The 10109-nt window shown below is 39.6% G+C and overlaps 1 pseudogene; it reads right to left on the minus strand.

Annotated features, from left to right (window-relative positions):
• Window positions 1-7027: 7027 nt before the first annotated feature.
• Window positions 7028-7127, minus strand: LOC142834558 (U6 spliceosomal RNA; annotated as a pseudogene).
• Window positions 7128-10109: the final 2982 nt, after the last annotated feature.

Below are 10109 nucleotides of genomic sequence, written 5' to 3' on the forward strand. Positions count from 1 at the left end.
GCTACACCATCAGTGATGGAGTGTCACTAAGACTCCTATTGGAAACCCTGTTTTTGCCCTGTGTTGTGGAGATCCTGCAGCTTTGTGTCTGCAGGATTGACCCTTTCACATTGTGTAGCAGATCACAGATGATCTGGATGTTGGTGTGAGCCAGCTCATAACCCTGGTTATTGTCCTGGGTAGTTTTCACATCCTGAGAGTCAGCTCACCTTTGCCCCTATGAACATAGTCAGCTCTATTGTGCTGCCCAGGTGAGGAGGAGGACCTACTCTTCTGAGTGCTCCAGTCAGTGAGGGGAAGAACCAGTTCTCCCAAAAGTTCCTGCCAGTGAAGGGGCGGGGCTAACTCTGTATAGCTCTTTACTGCAGGCTGCTGTGGGATAATGATCTTGTATAATGTAAAGATTTATCACTCCTATTAGTTTAATAAAATGCTGATTGGCCAGTAGTCAGGCAGGAAGTATAGGTAGGGTGACCAAACTAAGAGAATTCTGAGAAGAGGAAAGGCAGAGAGTCAGTCACCAACCAGATGCAGAGGAAAGATGAGAATGCCTTACTGAGAAAGGTACCAAGCCATGTGGCTAAACATAGACAAGAATTATAGGTTAATTTAAGTAGTAAAGAACTAGTTAATAATACACCTGAGGTAATTGGCCAAACAGTTTATAATTGATATAAGCCTCTGTGTATTTCTTTGGGACTGAAAGGCTGCAAGATCAGGCAGGACAGAAACTTCTGTCTACCCTAGGCTTTCGGTGGTATCAGGAGTCATGGACTTCAACACAGACTAGGGCAGCATCAGTGCTATGAACCTAGACATGGGCCCTGGCAGCATCCCAGGTCCAGATATCACCATGGCCCTGGGTGGCAATGGAACTTCCCACTTCATCCCACTCCTCACTGCTTTCACAGAGGACATGCCTCTGTCTACAGTATATAAACTATTCTCTCTCTCTCTCTCTCTCTCTCTCTCTCTCTCTCTCTCTCTCTGTCTGTCTTTCTCTCTCTCTCTTTCTGTATGTTGTTGTGTTTGGGTCTCATTGTCTTGCTGTGTCTGTCATGGCAATGGGCAGGACCATGCTTCCTCTTCTAAGCCAGCATGGTCTACCATGGGCCTACTTGTGGGTCTCATTGTCCCACTTAGTCTGTCATGGTGCTGTGTAAAACCATGTTTCCAAGAATCATAATGGTGCCCTACTGTCCAGCGCCAGAGGTACCAAGTGGCCCTATGGGTGAAAATTTTCCCACTCCAAGTCTAGAAGCCTGGAGCAGAGTTATGCTGGTCTTCCAGGGTCTGCCAGCTGTCCTTGTTCTTAAAACCAGAGCATTTAAAAAATAGTTTCTTAATTTATGTTCTGATCAGTTAGGGTACATTCTTTTCCCTTTGCTTTCTTAAAACTTATTTTAACCTTCTGACTTTCCATGTCAATTTTACTTTAAAAGTATGTCTCATAGGGGCTAGTAGATATATCTCAGATGGTAAGATGTTATAAAACCATGAGGACATGATGTTGATTCTCCAGAACCAACATAAAAGAATCGTGTATTACATAGTATGTGCTGATAATTCCAGTGTTTGGGATACAATGACAGGAAATTCCTTTAGGGTCACTGGCTAGTCATCCTAGCCTACCTGAAGACTGACATCTGAGATTGTACTGTGATCTCCTCATGTATGCACACACAAACATGTGCACCTGTGTGCACACATATGTACCCACAAGAACACATACCCATGTGCACAATACATCTATACATACCAAAACATTTCTTTGCTGTATTGTTGATGAATAATATGTATATATGTATTTTGATGTACAGTGTTATATTTTCATTTATATTCTACTTTCCACATTTGAACAATACTGATAATCTAACTTACATTTTAAAAATCGTATCTGTACTAAGTGCACACAGCATATTTCTCTAGTCATTATTCCCCAAATAAGTCAGTCGGTATATATGGATCACTTGCATTGCATTGGGAATTACTGTAATTCAGAGTGATGCATATAGGACAGAGGTTATGATACAAGTATGCTATTTTATAGAAGGTCACTGAACATTCCTGTGTTGCAACCTGAGTGTCCTGGAGCTAAACCCTGTGGATACCTGGGACAAATAAATGTATACATTGCCAAATGATTAAATCAAGCTAAGTAATATAGCCATTTCCTCACATACTAAATACTTTTGTGATGAAACCATTTAATACTTACTCTCTGTAACATGAAGGGCCGGCTTGCTTGTTGGGGTTTTCTGTCCTGCCCAGTACCCCACAGCTGGTAAGCCCCAAAGAAAATCACACAGAGATCTCTATAAGTTATAAAGCTGATTGGCCCATTAAGTCAGGCTACTTATTAGCTCTTGTAGCTTATATTAACCCATTATTCTGATCTATGTTAGCCATGTGGCTCAGTACCTTTTTCAGTGGGGCAGATCACATCCTGCTGCTTTGGTGGTCTGGGCAGGAGTTGGAGGAATCAACTTCTTCCTTCCCAGAATTCTCCTGTTCTCATTGCATCATTTCTACTTCCCGTCTCATTTCCCCCCCTATACTTCCTGCCTGGTCAATCAGCGTTTATTTAAAACATGATTGACAGATTACAGACAATTCTCCCGCACCAACTTTCTATACATTCTTATTAACTCCAGTCACAGTAATATGTAATAGATCTACAGAGTATAGTCATCCTAACTGAAGCTCATACACTGTCACCAGCATCTTCATTCTCTTTATCCTTAGTAACACCACTATGTTCTGCTTCCACATTTAGCTTTTTAAGACTCCACACGTAAATGAGTATTTGTATCTATATGCCTTCATTTGAGCATAATGTATTCCAGGTTTATCTATACTAACAAAGTCAGGATTTGTTTATTTAAATAATCAAATAGTTATACACACACATTGGTGGGAATTTGAGTTGCTTCAACTTTTTGACTATGGAGAATAATGCTGCTTGCTATTGTGAATGTGAGCACAAATATCCTTTCATCACTCTGATTCATATTATTTGGATATAAACCCAGACATAGAAGTGCTGGATCATAAGGTAGTTTAATTTTAAATTTTAAAGGAAACCCTATATTATTTTCCATACTGACTATGCTGCTCACATTCCTACCAAAGATGTTCATAGCTTTCAGTGACCTATCCAACATTTCTTAGCGTTTGTTTCTTTGACTGTAGCCACCCTAAAAGGTATCAGGTGATAACACATTGCTCTTTAAAATATTGTTTTGTGATAACCAGAAATATTGAACATATTTTTATATAGCTATTGGCCACTAGCATATCTTCTTTTGAGAAGTGACCACTTGGGTCATATGCCTACCTTTAAAGTTAGATTAATTGGGGTTTTGCTATTGTTAATTGTTTTTCTATTTTTATTCTTTTTATTTTCTTTTGTTAGTCTGAGAATTTCATACAATTGATTTTGATCTCTTGCCAGATTCACTCCCACTTTAATACCTGCCCAGTTTTGTATCCTCTTTAAAAACAAAATGAAACAAAAAAAGATTTGTATTGCCCAAATACTCTTGACTTGAAATTCTTGAAATTGAACATGTGTCACAACTGCTTTGAATTCATGTTTGCAACTATCCAGCTGTGTCCAGAACACTGTTTCCTTGTAGCCATCCATGACCTCTGTCTGGTTCTTTTTCCTCTTCTGCAATGATCCCTAAGCCTTCGGAGAAGGAGGTGTGATATAGATGCCCCATTTATGTGCCTTGTGAAGTTGTGGGTCTCTGTGTTAACTACCATTTACTTCATAAAAAAGTTTCTCTAGTAAAAGTTGAGATATGAACTAACCTATGAGTATAGCAGTTAGTCATTAGGAATTGGTTTAATACTATGTCCATTTAGCTGAATGGTCACAGTAGATTCTATCCTAGAGCCTATGATCTGTCTAGTCACAGATTTTGAGCACTGACAATGGTGCTAATTTTGGGTTCCATCTTGTGGAGTAGGTTTTAAATCCAATTAAAAAGTGGTTGTTTACTTCAATGACGTTCATGCCAGTATTGCACCAGTGACCCCCTCCTCGCCAGAATGGTCTTTATTGTAACTTACAGGTTTCACAGATGGGAAAAAATTGATGACTGCTTTTCTCCTCTGTTAGTAAGCATAGCACCTTCTATCACTGTGAAAGCTACCCAGTAGCGAAGATGCTTCCAAGTAAGTACCAACTTGATTTCTCTATGTTCTGTGGCTGATATATGTGGTATCTTAAACAATAAGAGATTGCTGCTAAATTTGGAAGTCTAACCAAGAGCATTGGCAATAGCCTATACTGTTGGGAGGTCACAGAAAAAGAGGGAACCCCTTCCTGGCATTGGACTTTTCATTTGTCAGCCTGTTGGGTTAAGGATTTTCATTACTCACATAGTTTGGATATGAACTACTTACAAGATACAGTCTTTACAAATATATGACATTTATTATGTCAAGGTCAATTTTTCTAAACCTAAATTGTTAGAGCTTTTAACGTAAAATGAAGAAAAATCTTATTTGCTTTTTGAGATATTCATGATTTTTAAATATAAAAAAGATTTTTGTTCATAAATAACAGATTTAAGTGTGGACTAGATTTTGGCCTATGAGACAGACTTACCCCCTCTGCTCTGTGTCTGATTCATATGATTTGCAATATTTATGGGTTAATATGATCTGCCACTTTTATTTTATTTTTCTATTTTGAACCCTTCTTGTTTATCATGGACAATTTCCCCTTCTACCTGTATATATGACATACGTATGTGTTTATGTGTTGGTGTATGTGTGCTTATACATCCAAGTGTGCTTCCGTGTGTGCTAATGTTTGTAGAAGATGGAGGAGGTCAAGTGTTTTCTTTCTTATTGTGACAGGTATGTCACTGAACTTAGAGCTCACAAATTCAGCTAGAACGGTAGATCGGCAAGTCTAGGGACTCTCCAGTTCCTACGCTCCCAGTACTGAGAATTCAAGCACATGCCATGCTTGGCTTTTTACTTTGTTGCTAGAGACTCAAACTCAAGCTTTTCTGCTTTTATGCTTTAATGCCCAAGCCATATCTTCAGAATCCATAATCCTTCTTTGATCATAGCATATGATTCCTTTGATCCACTGTTAGCTCACTATTCTGGTGTTGAGCATTTTGATTAAGTTCATCAAGCTTACCAGCCTGGAACTTTTTCTTGTCATGTCATTTGATATCAGGGTAATTCTGAGTTTATAAAATGAGTTTGGAAGTGCCTCCTCATCTCCATATTTTTGAAACAGTTTTGGAATGACTAGTATTGTTTCCTCTCCGAGTGTTCATTTTGAGACTTTCAATTTCTTAAATAACTCGTTGGCTCTCCAGAAGTATGTTATTTAATTTCCACATACTTGTGAATTTCCAAAGCTGATTCTCCTTAAAATTTCCAGGTCTCCATTCATTGTGGCTAGAAAAGAATGAGGATGTGATGTCAGTCCGCTTAAGTTTGTTCAAATTACTTGTAATGATTAAATCTATGATCTATCCTAGGGAGAATCCTGATCCTACATACCCTTGAAAGGAATGTGTGCTCTCTTATTTGATAGAGTGTTCCTCTTATGTTTTCCAGGTGTCTTAGATCTAGAGTGTTATTCAAGTATTCTGCTGTGTTGACTTTTTGCCTGATGCACTTTCAGTTGTTGGAGGTCAAGTATCCAAGTTCCATATCAAATCTTATTGGCATTTGTTTCTCTCTTAAGATCTGTAAATATTTGTTTTATGTGTAAGGTTTTTCAGAATTAGGTAGCTATATAGGTATGATGATTACATACTCTTTAAAAAGTGTTTCCTTATTTAATGACCTTTTACTTTTCTTGTGGTTCATTTTTACTTGAGATATAATTTCTTTTATGTTATGTACGTGATGTGAGAGTCCCCTCTGTGTGCTGCGATTACTGTTAATGAATAAAGAAATTGCTTTAGACCTATAGCAAGGCAGAACTTAGGTAGGTAGGGAAAGCTAGGCTGAATGCTGGGAGAAAGAAGACAGAGTCAGAGAGGAGCCAAGGAGCCACCAGAGACAGATGCTGGGAACTTTAGCCAATAAGCCACTGTCATGTGACGATACACAGATATAGAAGTGGGTGAAATTAATATGAGTTTGCCAACAAGAAGCTAGAACTAATGGGCCAAGCAGTGATTTAATTAATACAGTTTTTGTGTGATTATTTTGGGGCTGAGCAGCTGGGAACCAACAAGTGACTCTCTCCCTCCTCCAACATGTAGGTACCTTTGCCACTCTTGTTCAAACCTTTGAGTTGTCATTTGGTTTGAATGTCTTTTTCTCTTCATTCACTTTCAGCTATCTGGTTTTTAAAAAAGAGCAAAAGCCACTTTATGATAAGCAACATGACTTTTTGGGAGGGGAAGATAATAGAAAGCAACTTTTAATTTGCTTGACAGATTATCTGTGCTCAGATAAATTTTGCATATATTACAGAGTTTATCAAAATTCTTCTGTAATTTGTCTTTCCCAAAGAACACCTACAGAGGAAACATGAATTTTATGTTGTTTGCCCACATGAGTCTGTGAGGCTTACCTGGAATTTAGATCTGAGGGTACCTAGTGTCAGGGTCTGTGGGTAACATCCTGGAGCTGAGTTTTGCAGGGTGAAGCCATAGATACTTATCAGTAGCCTAGAGGTATGGGACCTGGCCTGGGCTGAGGCAGGAATGAAACTTTATGTTAATACTCCACCAACAATATTGGAAGCTGGCTCTAAGGCACACTGGTGACAACAAGGTACTGAGAACACGTAAACTAAAGATTAAGACTGTCAGAGGGGACAATTCCCAGTTCACTGCTTGGGAAAAGCCAAAGAGGTTATCTAGAAAAGGCCAAGCCCAGCAAACCATCCTGAGAAATTCCAGAGGGGGCGATGTGCCTGCACCTGCTTCTGTTTGTCCGCTGGCTGCAGACCTGTTATTCTTCATTATACTTTCAAGGTAGCACATCTGAGCTTCTCAACTTTCATGCATTATATCCTCTACAAGGACATCTTTGGAATGCAGCTGAGCTCCTTTCTTTTTTCTTCTTGCGCAGGGGCCATGCTAATCTTCTCTGTATCGTTCCAATTTTAGTATATGTGCTGCCGAAGCGAGCACCTGAGCTCCTTTTTTAAGTGAAAATAAAGTTTTAATAGAAACATGTCACTAGAACAAGACATCTCAGAGGTTTGCAGTAAAGATAAAAATCCATACTGTTTCATGTATTCATTCATCCAATAAAGTGACTGTCCTCATGCTGCATCAGGCATGTGATACCCAAACAAACAGAACAAAATAAACTGCAAAGGAAATAAAATGTGTTGAATAGAGATTTATGTTTCCGGACATCAAATTTACACATAACCTATCAAAGAAAATGCGTTTATATATTTTAGAAGCCATGCAAAGAAATGCTAAGTAATTCTTGCAATTTCATGTAGAGAGTGACCTCTTTCATTCTTACTATGGCACCAAGTGTTTCAGAGAAGGTTTTTGTGTGTGTGTGTGTGTGTGTGTGTGTGTGTGTGTGTGTGTGTGTGTTTCGAGACAGGGTTTCTCTGTAGCTTTTGGTTCCTGTCCTGGAACTAGCTCTTGTAGACCAGGCTGGCCTCAAACTCACAGAGATCCGCCTGCCTCTGCCTCCTGAGTGCTGGGATTAAAGGCGTGCACCACCACCGCCTGGCCTCTTTCAGAGAAGGTATGGTTCAGCTGCTTGTGAAGCTGCTGCTATAGACTGGAATGTTATGGGGCCCTAGAGTTCCATGAGTCAAACAGGGTGTCCTCTGGTGAATAGGTGTGTGATTTTACAGGGGATTATGAGATGTAAGCCCAGCCCCTACCCCCTTCTTTTCCTGCATGAGGTAAGAAGCTGGCCACAACACACATCTTGCTACCATGGCAATCTAGCATCTTCATCAGAAGGGCTAAAAAAATTGTATGATGATCCATCATGATTTGGAACCTCTATAATTGTGAGCCAAGATAAACTTTCCCCTTAAGTTACTATATTAAATGATTGGTGATAAAAAGCTAAATAAAAGACACTTTCTTGATGAATGAGAAAATTGAACCCCAAAGAGGTTATTACATGGGTTCCAAGGGTACATAGACAGAAAATTACAGAGCCTGGAATAGAATCCAGGTTTTTTTTTCTAACCTCAGAATCAAAATTCCATATTTAGTAGTCTACAAAGAGATGAAAGAGTAACTAATTAGCCTACATCATCTTACTCTGTATGGAGATGGATGTGTTTAGAGAGTAGGATCAGGTGGCGTTCTCAGCAGTAATTTATAGAATTTCATGTTCAAAAGTTAAACAGATTATTCTAAATGTATCATTACATAAACCTTTGAGGCTGCTTAGATTCTACCATAGGAATTACATATCTGAGTTAAGACGAGGCAGGTGGTGCCCCTGTGTTAAGAGAATGGCCACATCATTGAATTTAGATCAGCTATAGTTGTCAAGTGACTAGGATTGGATAACCCGAAAGGGGATGGGGAGATGGTGATCAGCTGGACCAGAGTCAACAGGTTTTCTGTAAAATGCCAGAAAGTTATTTTAGCTGTTTTTGTCCTGTAACTGAACTCTGCTGTTGTAATATGAAAGTAGCCACGGACAATATGCAAGCAAGTGGGATGTGCCTACATTCCAAAGAAAACTTCATTGAAAAACAAAAGCGTGCTGGATGCTAGATTTGGCTCACACGTAGTAGTGAGATGGATTCAAATCTAGAAAACATTACACTAGTGTTAACTCCAGAGCAGATGTGTGTAGTTAAAAATATGAAGACTGGCTATCCTGAAAACTCAATTGAATTGCCAGGGGAGTCTTCGTCTTAGGAGATTCCCAGTGCAGTACAGTGAGTCACTTGATATCGGGAGGCTCCATTGGGCAACCAGGAAAATATCTAAAGATGCACAGAAATGGCTCTAGGGCTCAGGAGAGAAACTGTGCTGAGTTCATGATTCTTCTGAGGTTGTGCCAGAGTAAGAAAAGAAAGAACCGTGTGGAAAATAAGATACTAGATACTAAGAACTTCGAATACCACTTGATCTTACTTCTTCTTTGTGGGATTATGATAAGGGCAGGGGTGCATAGATGAAGAGAAAATATACTTCTCTTTGACTAGTTATTATCAAGATATATTACCTTCTGCCCAAAGTATGGGTTCTGGTTGTAGATACTACATGCATTATTTATAAAGATTACACAACTAAAGGATTTTCAAGTGCTTAATAAGGAATATGGTGCTTCTGATTGGTTAATAATAGGTTGGAGGGTGGTTTGGAGGAGGGGTGACATATTGTAATAGTCATATTAAAGTAGACTAAACTTAAAATAATGGAGAAAAATATTTCCTTGAAGCTAACAGGAAAAATCAGTTACCAGACTCAAAATCGGGAATCGAAGTTGCCATCCAGCTGCACAGGCTTACATAGAGGGTTCTCGTGCTGAATTTTTCATTATAAAACACAGAGGCATTACTAAGGATAAATGAGCCAAAATGAGCAAAATGCCTGAAACTGCCAACCTGAAATTCCATGCCAAAGTCATCTGAATCCCAGGTTCACATGGTGTGGTTTCCTTACAGTTCAAACGGAATCCAGCTTATTGCCGGAGTAGGTGCCTTGCCAGGGGGGTGTTTATAAACTGGGATTTTTCAGGTTTCCTCTCAGATTGGAAACAGAAGGAAAGGGAAATTCTCCACCGAATGGTTTTCCCTGCACGTGCTTGTTGTATTCTCTTGTTCCCTGTGCTAAAAATACCAGCAGTGATGCTCAACCACGGAGGGCAAGGGGAGCCAGAATCCTACCCAGGCTCTGGTAGCCAAATCTGGGAAGCAGTAGGACTGTGTCCACCTTTGGATGGTTTGGATGCCTTTGCCTGAATCATCTGCCTACCTGGGTCACCTGCTTCCAAATTTGTGTATAATGTCATGAAGCTTCTGCCTCATGTTGTAGTGGTAGTGACATTGGAAGGACGGAGCTAACATAGACTTCTTGCGAAGAGAGAAGGTGGTAACACGCTAAAATTTCCCCTAGTCAGTCCAGCGGGATTCAGAGTTTGGGGTACAGGCTGTGCACTTTGCCTTCTCC

The sequence above is a fragment of the Microtus pennsylvanicus genome, chromosome 13 (assembly GCF_037038515.1).
Source record: "Microtus pennsylvanicus isolate mMicPen1 chromosome 13, mMicPen1.hap1, whole genome shotgun sequence".
NCBI classification, from domain to species: Eukaryota; Metazoa; Chordata; class Mammalia; order Rodentia; family Cricetidae; genus Microtus; species Microtus pennsylvanicus.